Source organism: Phoca vitulina, unplaced genomic scaffold (assembly GCF_004348235.1).
Source record: "Phoca vitulina isolate PV1807 unplaced genomic scaffold, GSC_HSeal_1.0 scaffold38, whole genome shotgun sequence".
Classification (NCBI taxonomy): Eukaryota; Metazoa; Chordata; class Mammalia; order Carnivora; family Phocidae; genus Phoca; species Phoca vitulina.
The window spans coordinates 15,073,360-15,088,753 of record NW_022589741.1 but is presented as its reverse complement, the minus strand read 5'-3'; the positions used below and the strand labels follow the sequence as shown (position 1 = coordinate 15,088,753).

General features: G+C 40.9%; 1 protein-coding gene across 1 annotated transcript in view; it reads right to left on the bottom strand.

Moving 5' to 3' along the window:
- The window catches only part of CBL (Cbl proto-oncogene), an 82,632-nt gene that overhangs the window by 42,758 nt on the left and 24,480 nt on the right, over window positions 1–15,394 (bottom strand). The gene's annotated exons all lie outside the window — the stretch shown is intronic.

The window sequence follows — 15,394 nt, the reverse complement described above, 5'->3', positions numbered from 1 at the left end:
GGCTCAGTTGGTTGACCTGCCTTAGGCTCAGGTCATGATCCCAGGGTCCTGGGATGGAGCCCCACATTGGGCTCTCTCTGCTTGCGGGGAGTCTGCTTCTCTCCCTGCCCCCCCCCCCCCGCTCATGCTCGCTCTGTCTCTCTCTCAAATAAATAAAATCTAAAAAAAAAAAAAATCATCTCAGCCATTTCAAAATACTGTCTCACGTGAAAATGGTTCAAAGGTTCAGAAAGAAATTTCTTTGATTTTTAAAGAGAAGAAAGCAGAACTTTCCTTTTACAGTTTAGTTACTTTTAGAATCTAAGTGATGGGGTATATGATTGGCGTAAAATTTTCTCTGTATGAACGAAAATTTTCATAATAAAACATTGGGGGAAAACCCCAATAATTCAGGCTGAAATCTATTTTAATATCTGTGGACCCAATGAACCTCTATTTCCCAGTGAGTAAATTTCAAAAGGGTGAGGACTTTTATTTATTTATTTATTTTTTTGGTGAGGACTTTTAATATGATGATTAACAAACACGCTATAGAACATTGCATAGTATCCTTTTGGAGTTGTAAAATATCCCCGAAAATGAGGTCACAGAGATAACCCATTTTTTGCCATTCAGCCACGGGGTGAGCTAAAGGCCCCAGGTAGATGATGATAAATTGATTATACTGTTGAATGGTGATATGATCAATGCTTGTAAATATTTCACTCACTGGTACCATTTCAGTGATAATTATGCTGCTTTCCTACTCACTGAACTCCGAGAACCTTATATGCAAACACTAGTGTCATCCAAAGAATGCTGAGTGAGAGCATACTGTGATGACATTCATAACTCAATAGCAGCATCCCCTGCTCACAGTAATCAGCTTTAAAAATAGATACAACGGAACTTCTTTCAACAAGCTCCACAGGAAGTCAATAAAGTACTGTTTAACTCTTATCTGCTTAAACTACTTTAAAAAAAAAAAAAAGGGTGGCAAAACCAAAACCATCACCTACAAAAGGAGTTCTGTCTGAGCCAGTATCTCTAAAAATATCAATGACCTTTTTTTTTATACAAAACATATTAAATGTATCTGTTGTTATACTCATGGTCATGCTTTTTAAGACATGTAACAGATTATGTTACATATGGTAATCATCACACAGCATTAATCATCCAGAGCATTCTGAGCTACCTGTTTCATAGAATTCAAAACTAAAGGGATACTAAACTAATTCACCAGGTGAATGGGAAGGCAGCAGCCCATGTGAGAATCTCCAATACTCCCCTCACATTTCTAACAAATTAATCTTAAACCATAAACTCAATCTCATTACTCCCCCTACACAAAAATCTTCATGGACTTCCCAATAACCACCAAAAAAGTTCAAATTGCTCAGCTTACAAATCAAAGCACTTACAATATGGTCCTGATTCATCTTTCTAAACACATACTACTCAGTATTTCCCCAAACATCCTATACTTTCTGGGGCCCCGCACCTTTCTTGATGATGTTAAATCAACAATATATGCCTCTATCTCTAACAGTTAACATGAAGACCTTACTATGTATCAGATGCTTTGCTAAGCTACATATATACCTCATTTAATTCTCATAATAGTGCTTTGAAATAGGAATTATTAATCCTATCATACAAATGAGAAGCAAAGACTTAGTGAAATTAAGTAACTTGCCCAAGGTCATAGAGCTAGTAAGTGGCAGAGCCGGTCTACCTGATTCAAGAGCCCAGGCTGGTCTGTATGATGCAGATTTCCTTTCTAACGCCTATGGTCACTGAACTCCTGCCCAAAGTTCATCTCAAATGCTATCTCCCCAGTGTGTGTAGTGGGGCGGGTAGGTGTGGGATATTCACCAGTCTTCATTTAATGTCCACCTTCCAACCTCAGACCCCAAAGCACGTTGTTCATACTCAGCACAGGCTCTACCATGTTCTGCTTTGTATCCATTGTCTTAGTCCCCAACTGGACAACTCCTACGGGCAGGGACAGGGAAGGTGTCTCACACACTTCATCTCCTGCAGGAGTAAGCACACTGCCTTGCACTTAACAGGCATTCAATACATTTGTAGAACTGAACTGGAAAATCTTATTTTATTTTTTAAATAAACTTTTTACTCTGGAACCTCCGATTTACAAAAAGTTGCAAAGATACTACAGAATTTCCCATATATCCTCATTCAGTTTCAGTTTCCCTTAATAGTATTAACACCTTATATTACTGTGGTGCATTTGTGAAAACTAACAAACCCACATCAGTATGGTCCTATTAACTAAACCGCAGACTTCATGCAGGTCTCGCCTGTTTTTTTCCATTAATGCCCTTGTTTGTTTCAGGATCCAATCCAGGATACATTACCTTTTTTAAAAATTATTTATTTGGGAGATAGAGTGAGCAAGAGAGAGAGCACACGCAAGCAGGAGCAGAGGGAGAGGGAGAAGCAGGCTCCCTTGCCAAGCAAGGAGCCCAACGTGGGGCTCAATTCCAGGCCCCTGGGATCATGACCCCAGCCAAAGGCAGACGCTTAACCAACTGAGCCACTCAGGCACCCCCAGGATACATTATATTTAACATCAAATCTTCTTACTCTCCTCTGGTCTGTGACAGTTTCTTAGTCCTTGTTTTTCTTTGACCTTAAGAGTTTTGAGGGGTACTTGTCAGGTATTTTGTAGAACATCCCCCAATGTGTTTAGCTGATGTTATGCTATTTTTGACGAGGCTTGAGTTTACAGAAAGAATGTCACAGAAGTGAGATGCCCTTCTCATCACATCCTATCAGGGGCTACATGAAGTCCTCATGACATCACTGGTGATGTTAACCTTGATCACTGGGTTAATGCCAGGAGGGTTTGCCATGCTTCTCCACTGTACAGTTATAGTGGAAAAGATTTCCTTTTTCACAGATAGTCTTCCTTTCCTAACTCATCTGAAACAGGATCACTTATACTAGAGAGAATATTTGAAAATAATTATTTTCTAAAGAGTTTAAGACTATAATCCGACTTCTATTTCAAAATAACCTCAACCCAAGTTCTGAAAGATAAATAATATAAGCTATTACATACACTGAAGCATTTGTCTGCAGCTAAAGTGTATTAACCTCAAGAACTGATTACTACTTCTCTGTACCAGTTCTTTATTTTATTTTTTTTTTTAAAGATTTTATTTATTTATTTGAGACAGAATGAGAGAGAGAGAGAGAGCACATGAGAGGGGGGAGGGTCAGAGGGAGAAGCAGGCTCCCTGCCGAGCAGGGAGCCCGATGCGGGACTCGATCCAGGGACTCCAGGATCATGACCTGAGCCGAAGGCAGTCGCTTAACCAACTGAGCCACCCAGGCGCCCCACTGTACCAGTTCTTTAAAGAACAGGCGAATACTTAAGTAACATAATGCAGAAATCTCCAGAACTTCTCATACCCTCTCACTAACAAATGACAAAAGCACCAGGTAGCTCTCAGAAAGCCTGTCCTGTGAACTTAAAAAATAAATTTAAAAATATATGGATATATAGACAGACAAATTATATTGAGGAGGAAACAGCTCTAATAGAATCTAATCTAATATGCAGAAAGTTTATCTGGTTATCATTAATTATTTACCTCCTAAATATATGACACATTAGACATTTAAATATATGGTTTCTCTGAACAAATACAGAGTAGCTACTAAACTTTACTGTCCTCAAAACTTGGGAAGGAATATGAAATTTTCCATAACTATCTGAATCTAAGACTTTTGAAGGGATCAAAACTAGAGAAATCTTTCTCACTGCCATTCTCTTCAATATGTTTTCCATGAAAAATAATCCTCCTTAAGATGCCTGCGTGGCTCAGTCAGTTAAGTGTCTGCCTTCAGCTCAGGTCATGCATGATGATCCCAGGGTCCTAGGATCGAGTCCCGCATCAGGCTCCTTGTTCAGCAGGGAGCCTGCTTCTCCCTCTGCCTGCCGCTCCCCCCGCTTGTGCACACTCTCTCTGACAAATAAATAAAATCTTAAAAAAAAAAAAATCCTCCTCAAGTTCACAATTCTGTGTCTCTGTACAACTCTGCCATTAGTATTTCAGTTATTTAGTTAGTAGTATTTCAGCAATTACTATTTAGTTGGTAGTATTTTATCAAATTAAACATTCTTTATTAAGAAACCACAACTAGGATGCCTGGGTGGCTCAGACGGTTAAGCATCTGCCTTCGGCTCAGGTCATGATCCCAGGGTCCTGGGATCGAGCCCCGCGTCAGGCTCCCTGCTGAACAGGGAGCCTGCTTCTCCCTCTCCCTCTGTCTGCCACTACCCTTGCTTGTACTCTCTCTTTCCTGTCAAATAAATAAAATCTTAAAAAAAAAAAAAAAAGAAAAACCACAACCAAAGACAATGCCATATAACATAGGAAAGAAAGTCTTCCTGGACCTGTCTAGTTAGCAAAGCAGCTCACACTTTGGCGGACCAGAGTCAAGTAAAAACTGAGTGCTGTAAGAGCATGGGGGGGGCGGGGACCAAGAATTAAAACTAGTATAATTTAGGAGGCCTCTTGGGCTTTAGAGATTCAATGAAACTTCACCAGACAATATGGGAAGGAAAGGGATTCCAGGCCAAGGGAGTGACCAAAGCTCTGTAATAAAAGACCTCGGGGACTGTCAAACCAACTGGGAGGCTAGAACGTACCACCATGGCAACTTTCGATAAAACTGAAAATGCAGGCGGGACTCAAACTTTAGCAAGCAGGGTGCAAGATATTAAAAATGCAGCAGGAAGTCATTAAGGGTTTGCAACGGGGTAACATCTAATCGGTTTTTAAGGCCATAAATGACAGCAGCAGGACAGAGTGAATTAGAGGAGAACGACAAAAGCAGAGGGATCAATTAGGATGGACTGTAGCAGAAGGGTAATGGGAGCCTGAACATGGGCGGTACAATAAGACCGGTTTGCAGTGCCCGGCTGGCTCACGCAGTAGAGCCTGTGACTCTTGATCTTGAGTTCGAGCCCCATATACATATAAAATAAGACAGATGTGAGAGATACTGCAGAAGTAAAATCAAGAAAAAATGACTGACTCGAAGAGATGATGAACCTGAAACTCTGAGCCTGAACAACCGGAAACAGGGTCTTAAAAAAATATGCTAATAAAAGCTAATACTTTTTAAGGGCTTTCTATGTGTCAGGCACTTTACATTTTATTTAATTAATTCTTATTCACAATCCTGTAAGATAGAATCAATAATTACCCCCATTTTACAGATGAAAACCCCAAGGTCGAAAGAACTGCGCCTAGAACCAATCCCAGTAGTTTGAGCTTGCCACGGCTGCCTGGTATCAATCCTGGAACAGAGAAAAGGCAGCCGGTCTGCTTAAGGAAGAGGACACATTCTGTGTTCAGACATGTTGATTATGAGATGTCCGAAAGATATTCATATGGTAACATTTAGCCAGCAGCCTGGGAAAGAGACAGGGAAGCAGGTTTGTGAATCATCTGTATAAGACTGTCGACACTGTTGGGAATGGGATCAACTGTCTGCTCATTCCCGCACACAGGACAATCAAACTGAAATGATGGCGTTTTGAAAAGACTTGGAGTGTCTCCCTTTGGGAGGCGTGTAGGGGAGGGTGGGATGGAGTCAGAACAGGAGTGGCACACTTCTCATAAAAAGCAAAACAGGGACGACGCCTGGGTGGCTCAGTCGGTTAAGCTGCCTTCGGCTCAGGTCATGATCCCAGGGTCCTGGGACTGAGTCCCTCATCAGGTTCCCTGCTCAGTGCTCTCTCTCTGTCAAATAAATAAATAAAATCTTAAAAAAAATAAAATAAAAATAAAAAGCAAAACAAATCCAGGGCACTTGACTGGCTCAGTTGGAAGAGTGCGCGACTTTTGGTCTCAGGGTCATGAGTTCGAGACCCATGTTGGGTGTGGAGGTTACTTAAAATATATAAATAAATAAATTTTTAGAAGGCAGAACAAATCCATGTGAACGGTTATTCTGAAATACTGGGCAATCAATGTCCCAACCATTTTCTTTCTTTATAAGAAAATCGTGCTAATTTTGTACGTTCTCACATAAGGCAGAAATTAATGCCATCTCTTTGAGACCTAGTATTTGTCAGTATTTTTTATATAGACTTGATAAAAATGCATTTAGCATCTTAGCACATCTTCACAGATTCTAAAATTTTAGGGACTGTGCCACCCTTCCAGTACATCTATCCAACTTCCCAACAGGACCACCATGTGTATGAGAGCCACCATGCAAGAGTAAACAGTATTTACTGTGTTCAGTAAATTCACAAAGTAAAACACATGATAAAATGTCAACGGTGTCAAAGTGCAGAGGTATATTCACATATGAGGAAAAAGAAGGAAAAGAGTAGAATACAAGATATTTGAAAGCTATGTGAGAATGCAAACTTAAACCTATCATGATGAATTGGTAAAAATCTTCAGAATGCAGCAACTCTTACAATCTAACACAAATCAGACACAAAATATAGAAGGCATTTTAATAACAGATTACAGTTAACTCTACTCCAGTAACTTTTACTAATTTACTCATTCCATAAATATTGAATGCCTACTATATGGCAAGCACTGTTCTTAAACTTATAAATTTAGGGGAAATGGACTATTTCATTTCAGACCCTGAGTAAACCACAACCATTAAACAGAGTAGGTACCAAAAGCCCCTCCCCACCCCTCAAACAGAGACTTAATTATGCATGCATGTAGGCACAAGCATGCACATTAGACCGTAACAGTACTACAGAAGAAATTTTTGCTAAATATCCCCCACAAAAGCGAATTCTTATTTTTGCAAACTGTCACAAATACAGAAAGAGAAGAATTAACTCACTGTGATTATTTCCATAATCAAAGAACATGAGAAAAAAAATTACATGCTAGCTTCACTTACTAATATAATGTGTTATATAGATGAATAAATCATAAATGATTGTTAGTATATTTATATATTATATATACTAATGCAACGTATTATATAGATAAAAAATCGTAAATGATTGTTTTGTTTTTAAGATTTTATTCATTTATTTATTTTAGAGACAGAAAGACAGCATGAACAGGGGGAAGAGCAGAGGGAGAGGGAAAGGTAGAGAATCTCAAGCAGACTCCGCACTGAGCAAGAAGCCAGATGTGGGGCTCAACCTCACAACCCTGAGATCATGACCTGAGCCAAAATATCAAGAGCCAGACGCTCAACCAACTGAGCCACCCAGGTGCCCCCCAAATCATAAATGATTGTTAAATAGAATCCAGCGAAGCATTCATACATCATCACAAACTAGGGTTAATCCCAGCAACTTTACAAATCTATTACCATAATTCACTGTAACAACTGCATACAGAGAAACAAAATATGGAGGTGCCAGGGTGGCTCAGTCGGTCGAGCATCCAACTCTTAATTTCGGCTCAGGCTGTGATCTGAGGGTCATGAGATGAGCCCTGGGTTGGGCTCTACGCTCAGCAGGGAGTCTGCTTTAGATTCCCTCTCCCTCTGCCCCTGCTGTTCACCTCCACCCCTGCGAGCTCTCTCTAAAATAAATAAATGAAAGAAAGAAAAGAAAAGAAAAGAAAAGATAAGAAAGAAAGAAAGAAAGAAAGAAAGAAAGAAAGAAAGAAAGAAAGAAAGAAAGAAAAAAGAAAAGAAAAGAAAGAAAAAAGAAAAGAAAAGAAAGAAAAAAGAAAAGAAAAACAAAACATGTTCACTTTATAGAGCCAGTGACTTCTTATCTCCATGGCAGTCCAGTTACCACTTCAGTCCCAGTTACCACCATCTCACCCAGATGACTGGTTTAGCTCCTGACCAGTCATCCTGTGCTCTCTGGCAATGAGCTCAGCAATGAGCTAACAAGGACCAAGGGCTCCTCCTTCCCTCTGCCAGGAGGGGTTTCTACTAAACATCTTCCCAAGGGTTCTCACAGTCTCTAGGTACGTGACAGCTGGTTCTCAGCAACTCCTAGAAACAGGTGGTTCCTAAACTCCCACTTTTTACCTCACTCATCACACTCAACCCCATAAAAAGAGAGAGTACAGGGTGGGTTGTGGAGGTAGGGTCTCTTTCCTGGAGCCCAGTCTCACAGTACGGCCAGCGGTGCCCCAACCCAAGCACTCCTCTCCACAGGACACCGAGAAAAGAGGGGGTCTGTGTACCTGTCATCCTACCACCCATGAATTCCAGCCTGACATTCACCTTGAGTCCACTGAGAGCAAGTTCTCAAAACTACTTGCTGACTGAACACTTGGATCAAGAAAACTTCAGTAGCCTTTGCGCATTATGACACTGCTTCTGAAAAAGTTATGGTAAAGTATACATGATATAAAAATTACTATTTTAACCATTTTCAAGTGTATAATTCTGTGGATAGGGCAATGAATATACTTTTCTCCTTCCCTTATTTTTCAATGACTGTGGATCTCTAATTTTTTTTACAGACTTTATTGATTCATTTGACAGAGAGAGAGCACAAGCAAGGGGAGGGGCAGGCAGAGGAAGAGGGAGAAGCAGGCTCCCGGATGAGCAGGGAGCCCAGCCCAATGCAGAGCCCGATGCGGAGCCCAACTCGGGGCTCAATCCCAGGCGCCCGGGATCACGACCTGAGCTGAAGGCAGACGCTTACCCAACTGAGCCACCCAGGTGCCCCTCTAATTTTTTTTAAAAAGGCAAATACCTAGGTCTGCTTTCTGTGAACGATGTATTATTCTAAGTGTTTCCCAAATATTACCATATTTATTAGAACACAACAATCCCAGGAGAACACCTTTAAGTGAGATATCCGAGGCGAAGAGCAGTACCTTGTCTCAGGTCCTAGACAGTGAAGAGCAGAGGGCTCCACTCTGGGCAATCCAGCTCACACAGACAGTCCCACTTACATCTAATTCTGTCTCAACATCACTGCTCAACATGCCGTGTTTCCCAACATGTGAGTCTGTCATGGGCTGGAAATGATTGAGAAACTGTGCTATAAGGCAGGGCCTTAATTATCATTCAGGATCTCCAAGTAAAAATTCAATCTACAAAACCTTCATCCAGTGATTAAAATGTAAAATGGAGAAGGGGGGGAAATCGGAGGGGGAGAAGAACCATGAGAGACAATGGACTCTGAAAAACAAACTGAGGGTTCTAGAGGGGAGGGGGTTGGGAGGATGGGTTAGCCTGGTGATGGGTATTGAGGAGGGCACGTTCTGCATGGAGCACTGGGTGTTATGCACAAACAATGAATCATGGAACACTATATCTAAAACTAATGATGTAATGTATGGGGATTAACATAACAATAAAAAAAATTTTTTAAAAAATGTAAAATGGAGAATATTCACTCAAAGATAGGTCTAAAGATCCCTACACAAAGGTTCACGCGGAGAACTTAGCTCACAGTTAATACAAACAATGGAAGATTCTCTTTCCTAAGTGCCGTTTTAATCATGCTCTTTGAAGTTAGAACAGGAGAATCAAAGAAAAGGATCACTATTATCTGGTTCAACTTTACCGAGGAAATACAAGTCAACTATTTTAAATATAAGTAAGTGGGGGAAGAAGCTCTAAGAATAAGAATGAAACGAGTTATAGAATACTAACTCTGAATGCTTAAACTTGGATTTCAACCATCCAGGTATATTGTATTAGACACTAAAGCTGGGTGTTTTGCATGTGAAAGGAGGAGGGGGAGGGTTTAAACAAAGAGAGGGAAGAAAAATGCTAACGAAGGCTCCTCATTCCATTTCTTTGACAAATTTAAAACACTGGATTTAAACTTTCTGGAAAAAAAAAGTATACATTTCAATACACAATAAGTAAAAAAAGAAGTTGCCAGGATTAAAGTTCACAATGCATTTTCATACTACTAGGTATCCCCAGCAAGCACTTGCTGCTTTGTACACTACAGCCTGGCAAAAAAGACCTTCTCGTAGCCAGCTTTCGAGCTTGTTCTTTAAGATGTTCTAATTTAAATGCAGTTGTGCACTTCACAAGTATTATGGTTTTAGAGCAAGTCTTGGTTGGCACTACTAGAGCAAAGCGATTAGAAAAAGCTTTTGCACATTCTACTTGACATTCACTGCCTACTTCTCTATAATGTTCTGGTTTTATAAAAGTTATCACAGATTCTTTGAGAGGAGGCAAGGGAGGAGATCTTCATGTTCCCTCTATTGGCATAATCAAGCTTATGTCCGTTAAGAAATATTTTGAGTGAAATTCTCTTGTTATGTAAAGACATCATCCTGTGGTAAATCACACTATTGAGTATTTCTGTGTTCAAAAGACATACCAATTAAAAAAATGTATTAACGTCTGAGTCTATGTGGTTTACTATTTCATATGATACTTGAAGTGTGGCCTCCTCCAAGGATCATTTCTGTAATAGGGAATGGAATATCCTGTTACCATTCCTTTACATTCAAAGAAAACCAAAATAATTAGTAATAAACATTTGGGAGACAAGCTAAAAAAAAAAAAGAAAAAGAGGCTCTGGCACTTAACTAGCTACACGTACTTGGGTAACTTATTCTAACTTTCAGTAAGACAAAAATGCCTGTTCAGGTCCTCTGCCCATTTTTTAGTCAGATTATTTGTATTTTTGGTATTGAGTTGTAGGAATCCTTTATATATTTTGATTACTCTAACCCCACAATGGATATATCACTTGCAGATATTTTCTCCCATTCAGTGGGTTGCCTTTTTGTTTTGTTGATGGTTTCCTTCACTGTGCAAAAGCTTTTTAATTTGATGTCATCGCAACAGTTTATTTTTGCTTTTGTTTCTCTTGCCTGAGGAGACCAATCCAGAAAAATATTGCTAAGGCCAATGTCCAAGAGCTTACTACCTAGATTTTTTTTTTTTTTTTTTAAGATTTGAGAGAGAGGGCACACATGCAGGGTGTGGGGGACAGAGGGAGAGACGGTTTTTTTTTTCATGATTTTTTTTCAAAGATTTTATTCATTCATTTGAGAGAGTGACAGAGAGAGAGCGAGCACACAAATGGGGGGGGGAGGGCAGAGGATAAGGGAGGAGCAGACTCCCCGCTGAGCAGGGAGCCAGACATGGGACTCAATCCCAGAACCCTGGGATCAGGACTTGAGCCGAAGGCAGATATTCAACCAACTGAGCCACCCAGGCGCCCCTGAGACAGAGAATCTTAAGCAGACTCCACTCAGCACAGAGCCCCACGCTGGGCTCGATCTCATGACCTTGAGATCAGGACCTGAGCTGAAACCAAGAGTCGGATGCTTAACCGAATGTGCCACCCAGGCGCCCCTAGATTCTCCTTTAGAAGTTTTATGGGTTTTTTTTTTTTTTATGGTTTTATGTTTTAATCCAAATCCCTTCTCACTACTTTTTGATAAATTTCTAAAAGTGGAACTACTGAGCGAAATTCTAAATCTTTCTAGATCTATCAGCCCCCAGAAAGGCTAAACCTATTTCATTCCTACCACAACCAGGTAAGGGAGTACTCCTTTTCCTGCACCCTCCTTTGAAACACTAATTATAAGCTGATTTTCCATTTTTTGGCCAATTTCTTAGGCCAAAGAAAATTATTTTATGACTAGCAAACTAGACTGTTCTTTTAATATTCATATTTGCCCTTTTATTTTTCTTCTTCTGTGAACTAGTCATTTCCTTTGTCAATTTTCTATTTAAAAAGAGGGGCTTTGGGGCACCTGGGTGACTCAGTCGTTGGGTGTCTGCCTTCGGCTCAGGTCATGATCCCAGGGTCCTGGGATCAAGCCCCGCATCGGGATCCCTGCTCCGCGGGAGGCCTGCTTCTCCCTCTCCCACTCCCCCTGCTTGTGTTCCTTCTCTCACTATCTCTCTCTGTCAAATAAATAAAATCTTTAAAAAAAATAAATAAAAATAAATAAAAATAAAAAGAGGGGTTTAAAAATTTTTTTTTGTTAAGATTTTATTTATTTATTTGACACAGAGAGATCACAAGCAGGGGGAGCAGCAGAGGGAGAGGTGGGCTACCTGCTAAGCAGGGAGCCCAATGCGGGGCTTGATCACAAGACCCCAGGATCATGACCTGAGCTGAAGGCAGACGCGTAACCGACTGAGCCACCCAGGCGTGCCTTTTTTTTTTTAATTTTCGTTGTGGCTATTGCAATCTAGTCTCTCCCTTCTTTCTTGCTCAGTCTCCACTGCCGACTCCTCTCCCCCTAGATGATTCTGTCCACTCTCTTGGCTTTAAGTATTACTCTGAATGCCACCAAATTTCTAACTCTATCCCACACCTCTCCCTCTGAATTCCAAAGTCTAATACAGCCAATTGCCTGCTTGACTTACCGCCTTAGATGGCTCATAAAAATATCTCCAATGTAAATAAGCCCAAAATGGAACTCTTGATCCTCCTCACTCCCAATTTAGCTCTCCCCACATCTATACTCTGAATTCCCCATTTTAGCAAATGCTGCTGTCACTGGCAGAGTTAATGACAGAGACCTATACGTCATCTTGATCCTTCCCTGTCATCTTTTCCTGCCCTCCTCTGGTCTAATTCCCCCAGCAATTCTTTTTGATTCTAGCTCCAATGTGTCTACTTTTCATCCTTTCAGCCTTTCTCTAGACCAGGCTATCCTGCCTCCCATCTGGCTGACAACCTTGTAACCCAACCCTTTACTCCCATCACTGTACCCCCACGAGCCTAACCCATTTACCACAGAGCAGCCAACACTACCATTGTAAGGTACCTACCGGATCAGGTCCTTCCACTCTTTTTACACCTTTCTGTGACATCGCATTGCTCCAACCAGAAACCTAGCCAATCCATTCACAAGTCATGCTATGCTAGCTGCTGCTTTTTTTTTTAAGATTTTAATTAATTATTTATTTATTTATTGAGAGGAGGTGGAGAGAGAGCACACACACGAGCAGGGAGAGGGCCAGAAGACGACGAGAGAGAGAGAGAGAGAGAGAGAGAGAGAGAGAGAATCCCAAGCAGACTCTGCACTGAGCACAGAGCCCAATGCGGGACTCAATCCCTCAACCCTGAGATCATGACCTGAGCCAGAAATCAAGAGGCTTAACCAACTGAGCCACCCAGGTGCCCCTTGCTAGCTTTAAAACACATCAAGTACGATCTACTTTTTGCAATCTCCAGCATCATCGCTTTGGTTCAAGCTATCATCATCTTTCTCCAGAACCAAAAAGGGGGTGCTGCCCCTTCCCCAATCATTAGAAAGGCATTCCTAATCTAAGCGGGAATCTTTTCTAACCAAAACCAAACTACTTAAAAAAAAAAAAAAAAGGATTTATTTGAAAGAGACAGACTGAGAGCGAGCGTGGGGGGCGGGGGGAGACAGAGGGAGAGAGAAATTTAAGCAGACTTGCGCTGAGCACAGAGCCCAAAGCAGGGAGCCCAAAGTGGGGCTCGATATCACGACCTCAGATGAAACCGAAAAGACGATTAACCAACTATGCCAGCCAAGCGCCCCAAGCCCTAACTTCTCCACACAAAGATCTAAGCTGCCCTTACCTACCACTACCGGTAGGTTAAGATTTGGCACACTAACTGAAAACCTCTCTTTGGGGTGCTAGTGGAAGACTACAGCAGCACAAACACTTCTGTCTAGTTTGTGAAACACCACTGTTCCACTAGAGAAACACCGAAAGCCTCACAAGCTAAGACCCTAGATTACAAGCCTCGTAAGAGAAGGACTATGTTGGTACTACCAGTGTGCAATCACTGCCCCTAGGGTAGTGCTTACCACCAACGAAGTACCCAAGACTAATTTTTTCTTTAATGAATGGTTAGAACATGAGCTTTTAGTTAGTTCTGAATTATTCCCAGCTGAATTACAATAAAACTAAATCTTGGTCATTTCAGCTTATAACTAAAAAGGCAGCAGAGTTACAACAAAGTTTCACAGCAGTGTTTTAAAATGAACTTCACTGCATAGTCCCACTCGGCTTCTACTGTAACATCCTCCGCAAGAGGGAAAACAGGTGCAAAAACCAGGGTTACAGATCAAAGACAAGAAAGCAGCTTATAGTTTTTGTTTAAGTCGTTTTTTTAACAAAAAGTCTAAGAGAAACGAGGGCAAGTTTATCTTTAGAGAAGTTTCTTTACCTAATAACCTAAAATAAAGACAGGAAGCAACTCTATTAAATACTGATAGATAAGCAGAGCAGACTTCAGGGATCAGCTCTTTAACATCCAGCCTAGGAACAAATTCCCTTGTGTACACAGCTTTAGGGAAACATATGTGTTCCCCAAGCCACAGCAGGTTCATCTAGAGGTGACACCTGGCCCACGCTGGACTCATCACAGCACTTACCTTTTCTTTCGAGCTGACTGGTTCAGGGATAACCAACTGATCTACAGCAAGCCAAAGTCAAAACTGAAACTAAGAGTCAGATGTTCTGCTACCGTGGAAACCCCGTCAGATGTAAATGTTGCATGTAGCAGAGGTCAGTTTTCCAGCAATTCAGACATCAATCTGCACCAAGAGAACGCAGAGTCCCGGCAACATTTCCAACCCTGGTTTCGGTTACTCTTTGCCCTTAGTGCAACTTAACATAGTCACTTTTTCTAGAATTTTACAAGTCCACAAATTTCTGTCTCCCAAGAAGAAAAACCAGGAATGAAGCATGAAAGGCCTGTAATACCCTTTATCATGATAAAAAACACTAAACAAGGAACAGAAGAAAACCTTCTCAACCTGATAAAGGACATCTATGAAAATCCCACAGCTAACATGATACTCAATGGTGAAAGACTGAAAGCTTTCCTCCTCATATCAAGAACAAGACAAGGATGTCTGCTCTCACCACTTCTATTCAACATAAATTCTATTCAACATGAAGTTCTAGTCACCACAACTAGGCAAGAAAAAAAAAAAAAAGGCATCCATAAAGGAGAAATAGTAAAACTTTATTTGCACATGACACCATCTTGTTTGTAAAAAAATCCTAATGAATCCAGTAAGAAACTACTAGAATCAATAAATGAGTCCTGCAGAGTTACAGGATACAAAATCAATATACAAAAATCAATTGTGTTCTATATATCAGTAATAAACTATCCAAAAATGAAATCGGGAAAACAATTCCATTTGCATCAGAAAGAATAAAACACTTAGGAATAAAAAAAAATTTTTTAAGAAGGAGAGAGCACAAGCAGAGGGAGCAGCAGAGGGAGAGGGAGAAGCAGGCTCCCCACCGAGCAGGGAGCCCCGAAGCAGAACCTGATCCCAGGACTCTGGGATCATGACCGGAACCAAAGGCAGACACTTAGCCGACTGAGCCACCCAGGCGCCCAGAAATAAAATTTTTTAAGATTTATTTTTTAATTTTAATTTTTAAAAGATTTTTATTTATTGAGAGAGAGAGAGAGAGAGCTAATGCGCCGGGGTAGGGAGAAGGAGATAGAGAATCCTCAAGCAGACTCCCTGTTGAG